Source organism: Elephas maximus, chromosome 6 (assembly GCF_024166365.1).
Source record: "Elephas maximus indicus isolate mEleMax1 chromosome 6, mEleMax1 primary haplotype, whole genome shotgun sequence".
NCBI lineage: Eukaryota > Metazoa > Chordata > Mammalia > Proboscidea > Elephantidae > Elephas > Elephas maximus.
The window spans coordinates 78076849-78089427 of NC_064824.1; the positions used below are offsets into that span (position 1 = coordinate 78076849).

A 12579-nucleotide genomic window follows, 5' to 3' on the forward strand; every position below is an offset into this window, starting at 1 on the left:
TTTATTTGTTGATGATAGAACTGTCTTTATAAAAGCGCTAAATCATTTTTCATAAAGTAGGTATGAAAGCATGGTCATCTTTTTGTATCAGTTTATATTTATTTTAATCTATCTCTGCTATTTATGAGATCATAGAGTTGATGTGGCACCACATGGATCAAAAACAAAAGAGTGATCGGTTTTTATTAATATATATGTCTTCTCCTGAATTCTTTCACTGACTTCCAAAAAGTATGCTCATAAATTTCCTTTCAAACTGATTAAACTATGCCAAATGTTTTGAAGACGAACAGAAGGTAGGGAGACTGTTAACTCTGCTAAGGCTAGATGAATCTTAACTGATTCACGGGGTGATAAAGTTGTAACAGTATGGTTATCATTATAAAAAATGACTACTATTTCCTGAACAACCTCATTTAGCACAGTACTCCACTACCGGACCCACAAATATTATCTCATGTATTCCTTACAACAATCAAGTCAGCCTATTTCAGAGATGGAAAAATCGGGGCCCAAAGAAGTTATGTAAACTCCCTAAGCTCTGAAAGCTAATGAGTGGCAAACCCAGAGTTAGATTCAGGTTGGCCAGCTCCAATGCCAATGTTTTTAACCTCCACATGACACTGCCTTTACAGTCCAGACACTGTAGTTCTCCACCTTTAAAAAATACTGATAAATTAAAACATTCAGTCATCCCCTAGAGATGGGCTAAGAGCCCCAAAATGATTCTAATGTGAATCCAGGGTTGAGAACAACTGGATTAGAGGACACCAAGGAATACCCCCCTTTTTTTTTTTTTAAAGAAATATAAGTATTTCTCCAATTAATGCTAGAACAACAACATAAATTAAACTGTTCATCTAGACAGGAATCTGAAACAGGAATACCAGACAGTGGCATGCACCAACACCAGGGTCCTCAGACATCCGTGTTTCCTCTCCTAACCTGCTCCTTCTGCCCTATGTGACAACCTCACATAAAATTTTAGCGTTAAAGTAGACAAGGAATTTGCGTAATCCACACTCTCTTCATCTGGGCTGAGAAGCGCAAAAAGAAACAGCTTTACCCCACGTCGTCTCAAGCAAACAGTAAAGGCAGAATGAGAGCTTGAATCTCCTGTGCCCTATTTCAGTGGTCCTTTCACTGAAAAAATTTGGAAGCAGGAAGAAAATTGGTGGGGAAGACAATCAGCCAAAGCACCTGAAGAGAATTTCCTGAACCAGAGAAAGCAAAGAAAAAAATCAAAGCCGAATCAGAAAGGAGAACAGCCACAGTCTGCAGATAATGGGAAAATGAGAAGGAATATATAACAAAGCAATATAACTAGCCAGAGAAAAATATAATAGGGAGAACTAGCAAGTGAATTAACGTAGCATTAAAATAAGGGAAAAATACAAGGGAAAAACCAAATCTGTCATTCAGCTTTGGGAACCAAGTCAAGGCCTAAAGCACTTTCAAAATAGAAAGTAATACGAAGCAAACGCTGACCTTAAGATAATCACCAGGCAGAGAGGCGGATTGCCACCACCCTTAAACCTGTTAAATGTCATCAATCTTGCTATTCAACCTGTGGTTCTAGGATCAGCTATTTCAACAGCACCTGGGAGTGCATTAGACATGCAGAATCTCCGGCCCCATCCCTGATCTGCTAAACCAGAATCTGTATTTTAATAAGATCTCTTCCTGATTTACATGCACATTAAAGATGGAGAAGCACTTGTTCCACTATAAGAACCAAATTAAGGTTAAAAATAAAATAAAGAACTATTATAGAAGTTGGGACTAGAGAACTAGACAGAATTCAATCTATTAAATTATCTGATGCCTTAACAATATGCCAGGCCTGGAAACTTCAGGAAATGGACTGCCTGAGGTTAGGCATGGTTGGTTCAAAGCCCTTATTGGACAATGCAGCAAGCACAAAAATGCAAGGACGACTATGACACGTGCTCCAAAAGGAGGTCAAACAAAATGCAACAGGGTTTGAAGCAGCAAATGATGGGAGTTCAGAAGGAGATAAGGAAGCACATAGCAAATTGTGCTGACTCTGACAGATGGTTGTAGTGAAGATGGAGGCCCTGTTCCAGGCAGAGGGAGCAGCATAGGCAAAGATACAGAACTCAGAGGCCTGCTGTGTTAGAGGAACAGTGCCTTCAGCCTTAGAGCAGTGGTTTTCAAACGTTTCAAGGAGTCTACTGACTGATGATGCCTCTGAGACTACAAAAGGTAGGGAGCGGAGGTGGTGGTATTGCTGGGGCCCCATTTCAACCACATAAGATTGTATTTTAAAAATGGATTCTACCAATAAAAAAGAAAAACTTGAAAAATATCACTGAGCCAACACGCATGGCCCTTCTAAAATTATCACCTAGAGCCATGCCTGGCATGCAGTAGGGACTCAAATATTCATTGAATAAATTAATAAATGAATGAATCAATCAATGAGATCAAAGTAAAAAATGTGGAACTACTTTGGGCTGGAGTGAAGAGGGTCTTACATGTCAGAGAGGAGATGTTTATATGATTTGGTAGGCAACTGGGGAAAAGCTTATCAGCCAGTGACTGAGCTTGGCTCTGCCTTTGAGAGCTTATTCTGCAAAAGAAGTGTAAAATGGATAGGAAATGAGAGAGACCAGAGATGGGAAACTAGTCAGGACGTCATCATGGTACTCTAAAAAGAGGAGCAATCTAAAACAAAGACATTTTCGATGGATATAGAAAGATGGAGAAGCAGGCTTCATGAGACATTGTGGAGACAGAGTCTATGGGACCTGTCAGTAAATTATATTGTGGAAAGCAAAGATATTGGGAAGGTCCTGGGTGACTGGGAAAAATATGGAGATTGACAGAGCCGTTTCCTCTTCATTTAAGGAGAACCATGTTGATGAGCATTTAGACCTGTTAGATTTGACCCACTTGAGAACAATATAAGTGGTTGAAAATGCAAATACATAATTAAGGAGGGAAAGCAGAGCTAGAGGTGTCACTTTAGGAAGAAAGAATTCAGTACCAATAACAGGATGCCACTGAATAAGAGGTAAAATATAAATGCGTGAAAAGGAGATAATCTATGAAGCAAAGAGGATCCAAAGAAATCTTCAACATAAAAAAAAAGAAAGGGCAGGGTAAAGGATCATATTGAGACATGTAGGGAACAGAGACAGAAAAAGGGGTGGCAAAACTGAGATGGAGGAATGGTAGCAGTGGTGGGCAGAGTCACAACAACAAAAAAAGAGACAAAACGCAATGAGAAGTTGGGACAAACACACACACTCTTTCACTGTTCTTCAGATCTTTGAAGAGATGGGAAGGTAGAAAGTCAATTTTCCTCCTCATTTCTGTGAACAAAGATTTTCACAAATGAAAGAGTCACTCCTGTGAGAAGTTAGCTAATTGCTAATGTTTTTACCATAAATTGCTGCTGCTAAAAATCAAGAAATGGCCTGACATCTTCAAATTCAGCTAGCAGAAAAGAGTTTGAGGGGGCCAGTGCAAGGACTTGAGACCCTTGTCTCTTCCGTGGTACCCAGCTTCGTACAGCATTATTCTATGGAGACATTTAACCTTTTGGAGTTGTATTTGTTTTGATGGATTTTTTTTTTTTTTAATTCGAGCCAGGTCACTAACCTGAGAAAAAGAATGCTAAGAACACCTGATACACTTTGTAGATGCTCATATAATAGCTACACTTTGAAAAGCTATCCTCCAACGATGGACACGTCTGACTAAAGGGCCATGTTTGGGTGACAATTACTAACAGCAATTCCTTCTCTGGTTTGACTGTAGAGGAAACACCACCGCTGGTTGCCTTTCTGCCTGACTTCAAGAGGGATACATTAAATTCATTGTTCTGTGAATATGTATATCAACATTGTTTTCCTTAATATAGATGATACTTAGTACATCAAATGTCTATATAGAGATCCTTAACTTATATAATGTAAAGTAATATAATGCCTGATAAAGTACCTAAGGAATTATATTGCAAAAACATTTCTATCGTGGAATCGACTCAATGGCACTGGGTTTGGTTTTTTTGGGTTTTGGTATCTCCAGAATGATTCCAGAGAGGACAGTAATTTTTCCTTTGTTATGAGAAATTTACCTTCCCAAAAGCATTTTACTACAAATATATCCAAGAGAGGTCAAGGTGATCCACAAGAATAGCTATTTGATTTGTAGTTTTCATCCCAAGTTTCCTCAAATCACTTTTGGACATGGGTAGGAGTACAAATTATAAGTTTGCAAATACTTGATTTATGGAAATACAGAATCAGAACTGCCACCAACGCTGACCAAATAAACATATTTTCACCTTAAAAACCTCACATAACAATAGAATTTGCCATGCAATATTTCACATTATAATAGCATTTTTCTGTTATAGGGAGAGGGCAGCACACACTCAATACACATATGGCATCAAAATAAAAGGTTTCTGAAAACCAGGGAAAGAGGTGCTTGAAATCATAAAAGGTGTTCTTTCAAGCCAAAACCTTTATTAACTCTCTCTAAACGTAGCTAATTGACTTTACAAAAAGTCTTCTTTTTAATTTGATAAATGCATTTCCTGTAGCTTCATAGTATGCAAAATCTGCCAGTTTCCAAACTTTAGGCCGCACTCGAAGACACGGATTAAACGTTTTGTGTCTTCTATTTGACGATCTTTTCCTACATCTTGACAAAGTTTCCATTCACCTCGTGCGATGTTCCTGAGCAAAGCAAAACCAAGGAGATCTGCAAACCTCATTCTCTGTATGAAAATGAAGACGTCCCCAATCCAAGAACTTTGGAGAGCGCTCCAAAATTGCTTTCATTTTGTACTCATGGGAAGGGACGGGTGCTTATTGGCAATTTATTTTTCTTGAGGGACCCACATTACTCCTCTTCCAGATTCACTGTTAAAACTGTCTTCCAGAGCCTAGGGAAGCACTCGAGGAAGTAGCGCCCTCCCAGCTCTCCCTTCTCCCCACCGGCCCCCGCACAGAGCAGTCAGTGGCAGAGCAGATGGTCCTCCCCCTCCCCTTCTCATCCCTTCCGCAGTCCCACAGGGTCCTCCCACCCTGTGCCGCCACCTTCACCAGGCGCTTGGTAGCCTGGGCTGCCCTTCGGGGCTCAAAGCAAGTACAAACTTTGGAGACCTTCTTGCCTCACCACCTCCATCTCCTCTTCCTTCAGCTGCAGCACCCTCCCGGGACCCTAAGCCTCGACTGCTACCCTCCTCCCACACCTCCCTCCCCAAACTACCCGTTTCCTAGTAATTAGGAGGGAAACGTCAAACATCAAACTTCCCAGCCCAGGTGGCGAGACGCTGTGGCTGACCACAGCGGAACACTCTCCTTGTCCTCTCCCCCTTCTGTCCTTCGGAAGCAGAGCCCGCACAGGGCACTCCTCCGCCCCTCTAGCTTCCACCTCCTACTCCTAAACTCCGGAGCTCGTAGGAGCTTCGCCTCTGCAACACGGGGAAGCGGCGCCCGAGCGTCCCGTCTACAAGTGGGGCCGTGGGACAAAGTGCAAACTATAGGGAGGGGAGGTCCCGGCCATGCCCGGGCGCTGCGTGTCAGGTATCTGCTAGCCCTTCTTAGGCGGGCGGGGGCCGGGCGGGAAGGCAACGCCCGCCTCGGGCTGCCGGGCTGGGCTGGGCGCCCAGAGCTTACCTCGGCGCGCGGGCCGCGGGCGCGAGGGGCAGCGGCTTCTGCAGCCGGAGAGCTGTTGCTCGCGCTCTGGCGGCTGCGGCGGTCCCGCTGGGGCTGCGGTGGGGGTTTGTGCAGAAGCTCTCCCGCAATCTGCGGCCGCCCGGGCGGTGGCAGCGGCGACAGCTCGGCCCAGAGCTGCCCCGAAACTGCCCAACCCTTGCCCGCGTGGGGCTCAGGCGCCCGGCCGCGGCCCCCGTCTGAGCGCCTGCGCGCCGGGCCTCGCCCAGGTGAGAGGCTTGTGTCCGGAGCCCGCGGGGCGCACCTGGCCCTGGGCTGCGCTCGGCCAGCCCACCAGCCGGCCCGGCTCCTGGCTTGGCCAACGTCCCGTGGGTTTGGACACACAGACGCCACTCCCGTGCTCTGACTCTCCTGACGGTTTACCAGGAAGAGACTTACGAAGCACACACACCAGAGCGAATGAGGCGGGACCGTTTGGGGGCTCGTTAACACTGCAGAGTCTCCCGCAGCATCGCTGCCTTTAAATCCCGCCTTTCAAGACGCGCGCGAACAGAGAGGGAGAGGGGGCTCTGTCGGACCAGGGGCTCTGGTGAGGTCCTCAGCCTCGGGGATCAGGTCTCCGAAAAAATTCTTAGCAACCGCAGAAAGATCCCCAAACCGCGATGTCAAGCGGTGCGGTGGGGCGGATGTTTTAAAATATTAGTCAAGGCAGAGTGAAAACCCTTCTTGGAGATCGTTAGACCAACTGTTTTTCCTCTTTGACACTTCTTCGTTCACAAACCACACAGAGCAGCCTGGGCATTTTTTGGCGGAGCCGGGAAGGCTCGCAGCACTGAAGGCATAGCTACCTCTCCACGGATCTGAAGGACTTGAGGGTCGGGGGACTCATTTTCCTTTGGATTTTTTTTTTTTCCGTGTTTAAGTTTTTAAAACTAAAACATGTCGTTGGTTACCCTGATGTAGGGCATCTTCTGAAAATAGTGCAAACATAGCCAAGGTGCTGGGTTTTGAAAGGGAAAGCCTTTGGAAAGAAAACACTGAAGGAGAAAGGAAAAATAATTTTAAAAGAGCAATTTTCTGAAATTACGTCGTGGGGGGAGAAATTCAAGAGTAATAAATGACAAGAGAGCTGTGTTATACAGCTCTCGTTTTGACCGGATGATTTTAAATTATTCTTTGCTTCTCAGTTGACTGACACTAACTCCATCAATAATTAATCCCGCAGCTGCTAATATCTTGGCATAATCGTCCAGGGTAAATATCTTAGCCTCCAGCCAAAGCCAAGGCTGCCCTCCATGGTGGTTTGAGATTTGATAAACACGTATGCACACCATCTCAGAGCTTTCTCAAGGAGCAGGTTGTGTTTATTACCCACCTTAGAATTTAGGGTTATTGCAGGCACCATCACACCTGAGGTACCAGCGTGAGAAAGAGTATTTGACTGATAGTTTTTATATTTTTAGAATTGAAATATCTTCACAGCCAGGGTGGCATTCTCACTTATTACTGAGGATACACACGTATGGGTATGTACCCTCTTTGAAATTGTTACAGGAAGCAAGTACCAAAATTAAATCATTATAACCCAAAAGAACATGAGCTATAAGATTGCTTAAATTCTTTATTTAAAAAAAATGGTATTAAGATCTCTGCCCATCACTGGAAATTATATTGAAAACAAGTCTTTCAGGAGCCCCTGAAGGTCAGTAAGGTGGGGCTCTGGCAAACTGAGATGGGCAGGAAATTCCAGAGGCAAAAGCTTCCATGAGAAAAACACCCAGCTTCTAGTGCCCTGCACTTCAGAGTTGGGAACATGGTGGTGGTTGCTACTGAGCTCAGATAAGCCATGGTATCTCCAGGTATCTAAGGGGGGGTGGGGGTCAGCTCTTGTAAGCCTCAAGTGGACACCTTGGATTGCACTTGGAGGCAAATAACTAATCTCTGCAGAGTGGAACACCTGTGAGAAGTGTTCCCTATGGCTTGCACCATTTAGCAGCATGTGCATTTTTTATGGCCTGAAAACTGCAACTATATCTGTCTCTTCTCCCTGTCTATTTTTAATCACCTATAGCTAAAACCTATGGTGGAGAATAATTTAAGAGTTGCATTTCCTAACAACATCCGAAGGAAGCATAAAATGCATGCTACTTCCAATTGTTCACAATACTAAGAACTGTGCCCTTCATGTCCTTAGGCCATGCAGGACTAAGACCCCTGGAGGCCCATGCACTGACACAATTGCAGTGCCTCCCTTCTAGATGTGCTTCCACATGAAAACAACATTAAACTAGAAAACACAAGATTTAAAGGATAGAGAAATTAAAACAGCTTCTCTCTAGATTTTCTGGTTGCAAATTTGTGCTTATTGGATAATTTGGCATTGTCCATGCCTTTCTAATCCTGCCTGATGTAGGAGGTCCTCCCATCCTTAAATCATCCCATTACCATGTTCCCAGAGCCCTTGTCACTGGCTCCTGGCAATAATGGAGTAAACTAACTCAGGAAACTATAGACAAGGCAAGGAGCATTGGGAGAGCCATCAGGGTAGCAGCAACACAGAAGGAAAAGTCCACAAAGGAGAAGGTCCCAAATGTCAAAGAGGAACATAACAGAAGGATTCATTTAGGCCTTTTTCTACTATTTGTGTTTATGAGGTATGTGGTTCCTAAACATTTATGACCTTAGCCAGACAAAAGACACCTTTTAACTAGGTATATATTCACACTTCCCAGCAGAGAAAGAAGTTAATGATAATAAGAACAACATCAACAAATTTGAAGAAGCTTTCATAAATCACTTAGTTTTATACTATAAAAAACAGATATGAGCTTATGCATAAAATATTCTAAAACAAGGGCCTCTGGACTTTTTAGATTGTGTTGCAGCCATCAGCAAGGGGGCCTATATCTTGAAAGTCACACTTGTCAGAATTACCCAATAAGCTATTTACACATGGGCTTAATTGTTCTTACTTACTAATCTATAGTGCACAGTTTCACGTGTTTTCCACCACATCAAAGATGTGGTGAAACTTATGTGAAAATGTGCACTACGGATTAATAAATAAACACAATTAAGCCCATGCTTACCATGCTTACTGGTGAATCCAGCCTGTTTGCAGTGGAAGAAAATTGGCTAGGAATCAAAAGATGAAAATTCCGATTTCAGTCATCACTTTCAAGCCTAGAGATCTCAGTTTCTTTACCTGTAAGACAGGACTAATTATAGCCATTGGGTTACTGTGATCATCAAAATGCATAATATAATTGAGATACTTAGGAAAGCATACAATGACACAAAATGCCATTAGTTAATAGTCATCTTGCTCATATTCCTCTTTTCCTCTATTGTTTTTGCAGTAATTTGCAAGCTTCCCTTCAAAGTGCCTTATGAATCCTGGTTAGTTTTTCAATAATCTCTACTACACATACTTTCTGGTAACTCTTCTTTCTGATGGCTCCAGTGTCATTTCATGGAGAAAAAGGAGTTCTAGTGCTGGGTGAGCAGGACTTAAGTAGTGGTTAAGAGCTGGGCTGCTAACCAAAAGGATAGCAGTTGGAATCCACCAGCTGCTGCTTGAAAACCCTATGAGGCAGTTCTTCTCTGTCCTGTAAGGTTGCTATGAGTTGGAGTCAACTCCACAGCAGTGGATTTATTTATTTATTTTTGGGGGGGGGGGGGGTGGGGGGGGAGGCGGGTTTACCATTTACCTACTAGCTGTGTGATACTCTTCATATCATTCCCTCTAAACTTCACTTTTCCCATCTGTAGTAAGGCAAAATAAATATACCATCCTAATTTTTTTTTTTTTAATAAGGTTATCCAAGGACGAAGGCAAATGTAAAAATATGTTGCAAACTGTATTTATGTCTGGGACTTACAACTAGAAGGAAGATAGTAAAAATATTTTTTCAATAGGCAGCTAAATTACATTTGTTTATAAGGGTGCATGACTATCTTGCAAATGTCAGAAAATATTTCAGCTACCACAAGTTGTGAGAAATTAATGGAATAATTGTTTCAGTGACATTTCTCTCAAAAGCCCTCAAGTTCAATAAAAAAAAATTGTATTTGTTTGAAACTATCTACATTAATTATTTTAAGTATGTCTGCCCACTCAAGATATATAAAAATGACATCTAACACAAAATTTTGAGGTTTTTTTGATCAGGTGATTTCCAATATAATTTTTTCATAAGTTTGATGAGAATAATGGGTTAGACAGATTTTTAAGGCTAACAAGTTGTTTTCTTCAGAAATTCCAAATTTGACCTAGACATTTATCTCTAAAAAAAATCTATATAAAAAGTGTAGGAGTTTGTGTTAAATAGAAATCTTAACATGATTTCTGAGCTGTCAATTTGTGTTTAACGTTTGTCTCATTTTTAAATCTAACTATTATCTTTTAAAATGTGTGTAGTGTCTACATTAGGGAGGGAAAGGATATAAAACTTGTTAAATCTCAGGCTTACTTGAAGAGCTATGCTTTTTTTCTTTCTTTCTTTTTATTTCCTCCCTCTCTTGAGGGACTGTTTTTATGTGAGTCACAAGTATTCTTTGAAAAAGAATTATCCTCTTAGCCAGCAATTATTTTTTAGCTGGAGAATGAGTTCCTTTTCATCTTCCTTTTTTATCTGAAAACTCTCAGCAGAAAAGGGCCATGCATTTAATTTCCTTGCTCGCTAATGTATATCTCCTCATTTTGCATTGAGCCCACTATGTTTTTTTTTTTTTTAATTAATTTTTTATTTTTGGTGAAAATATACACAACAAATCATACACCCATTCAACAATTTTTACGTATATGGTTCACTGGCAGTGGTTACATACTTCACCTTGTGTCATCATTCTCACTATCCCCGACCATATTTTTTGAATGATGCTCACTTAGACTCTCTGCCCTTTAAAGTTCTCATCTATGTTTTAGAGTTATTGTTGTCCATTTGATCTCATATAGATAATTCTTTAGAAGAGCCCACTGCTCAAGGCAAACATTCTTTATTAAATGAGCTAAGTTTTTGTTTATTTAAATGACGACTTCATGGGATAGTTTCAGTTCAAAACTTAAAAGTTGTTTCCAAGCAATAGATTCAGGGTTTTCCTCAATCTCAATGGACCTAGTAAGTCTGGTTTCTAATAAGAACTTGAAGTTCTCTTCCACATTTTCTTCCTTTTGATTAAGATCCATCTATTGGGTCCCTGATCAAAACGTTCAGTAATAGCAGACAGGGACCATCCAGTTCTGGTCTCATGGTGAAGGAGACAGTAGTTCATAAAGCCAATAGACCTGCAGCCAATTTCCTTCCCTGATTCCTGGGTCTCCTTCCTCTGTTGCTCTGGGTGAAAAGAGACCAATTGTTGTATCTTGGGTGGCCGTTGGCAAACTTTTTTATTTTTTTTAATTGTTCTTTAGGTGAAAGTTTACAGCTCAAGTTAACTTCTCATACAAAAATTTATATACATATTGTTATGTGACATTAGTTGTAATCCCTGTAATGTGACAGTACACTCACCCTTTCCAGTGTCCGTCCAACCAACTCCAGTCCCTTTCTGTCTTCTCATCCTACCTCTGGACAGGAGCTGCTGATTTAGTCTCATGTATCTGCTTGAAGTAAAAAGCACTGTCTTCATGAGTATTATTTTATGTTTTATAGTCCAGTCTAATAGAAATATATTATTTTTTATAAAAATATCCCTGTAGTTAGTTAAAACAAAACCATTTTTTGTAAGCCCAGCTTAAATGTATCAGTATACCTACAAGGCTAAAACTCCATGCTAACTTGCTTTTTGAACCTTCTGATGTGCTCCAGTCAGAGCTGTCATTATTACCCAATTACAAAGACACATCAGATCATTTCATCTGTTGCTTTCATAGCTGCTGGTGTTTTTACAGCCATTGATTTTGTCAAAATTTCTGGTGTTTTAGCTACAATGTTGTAGTTAGCATGGGGGGGGGGGCGGGTAACACCATGAGTTACTGCCCTGGGTGACACGAACCCTAGTGACCTGCCACTGCTCTTATATCCAGAATAAGACTGTTGCTTCCCCATGTCTCTACATGCCCATTGACAGGTGTGAACAGTGGCTCCAGGACTCTGTGCTAAAGCTAAACTAAACCACTAGCTTTCCTTATCTCCCAGCATTCACAACCTTGCTGCCACTTTTGATCTTGAGACCCTCAGCTCTAATCTCATTTATATCAAGCACCGCAAGAAGCCCTGAGCTCCTAGGACATCCCTCATCTCCCACAGTCTAACTTCTCTCTTTGTAGGTCCTTTCTGACCCCATTTCTTACCCATTCTGAAGAAAACCCTAGGGCTCAGTCCTTGTAAGTCTTCTGTGTCTCTATCCATTTCCTTGGTGATCTAATCCAGTCTTATGGGTTTAAACATTATCTCTGTGCTGATTTCTCCTGGCTGCCTGAGGCTGGAATCTCTCCCCTGTTTTGTAGACTTGAGCATCTTACTGACCACTTGACATTTCTACTTGCATAGGCATCTCAAGCTTAACAAGTCCAACTCTGACCTCCTGATTGTTCCTCAAATGTTTTGTTTTTTAAGGAAAAAATCATCAAATTCTAAGTGAGTGATACCAAAACCAAAACCAGGGAGTGATAGATCTGATTAATACAGCAACTTTGTGTGTGTGTGTGTGTGTGTGTGTGTGTGTGTGTGTGTGTGCATTAGGTGAAAGTTTATAGAGCAAATTAGTTTTCCATTCGATAGTTTGTACATAAAGTGTTTCACTGCCTTGGTGTTATTTCCCACAATGTGTCAGCACTCTCCCCATTTCCTTCCTAGGTACCATGTATCCTTTTGTCCTGATTTTTTACTCTTTCCTGCCTTCTAATCTTTGCTTTTGGCCAAATATTGACCTTTTGATCTTGTATAATTAATAGTTCTAAGCCGCATATTCCTCTAGGGTA

The 12579-nt window shown here is 41.6% G+C and overlaps 1 protein-coding gene across 3 annotated transcripts in view; it reads right to left on the reverse strand.

Annotated features, from left to right (window-relative positions):
* ZNF385B (zinc finger protein 385B) overlaps positions 1 to 5741 on the reverse strand; it is a 402225-nt gene extending 396484 nt beyond the window's left edge. For 2 of the 3 annotated variants that reach the window (XM_049887565.1, XM_049887563.1), the window contains exon 1: positions 5658 to 5741. The gene's annotated coding sequence lies outside the window, so the exon portion shown is untranslated. The remainder of the gene's footprint in view (positions 1 to 5657) is intronic. The other variant, XM_049887564.1, reaches the window with a different exon arrangement.
* Between the last annotated feature and the right edge of the window lie 6838 nt (positions 5742 to 12579).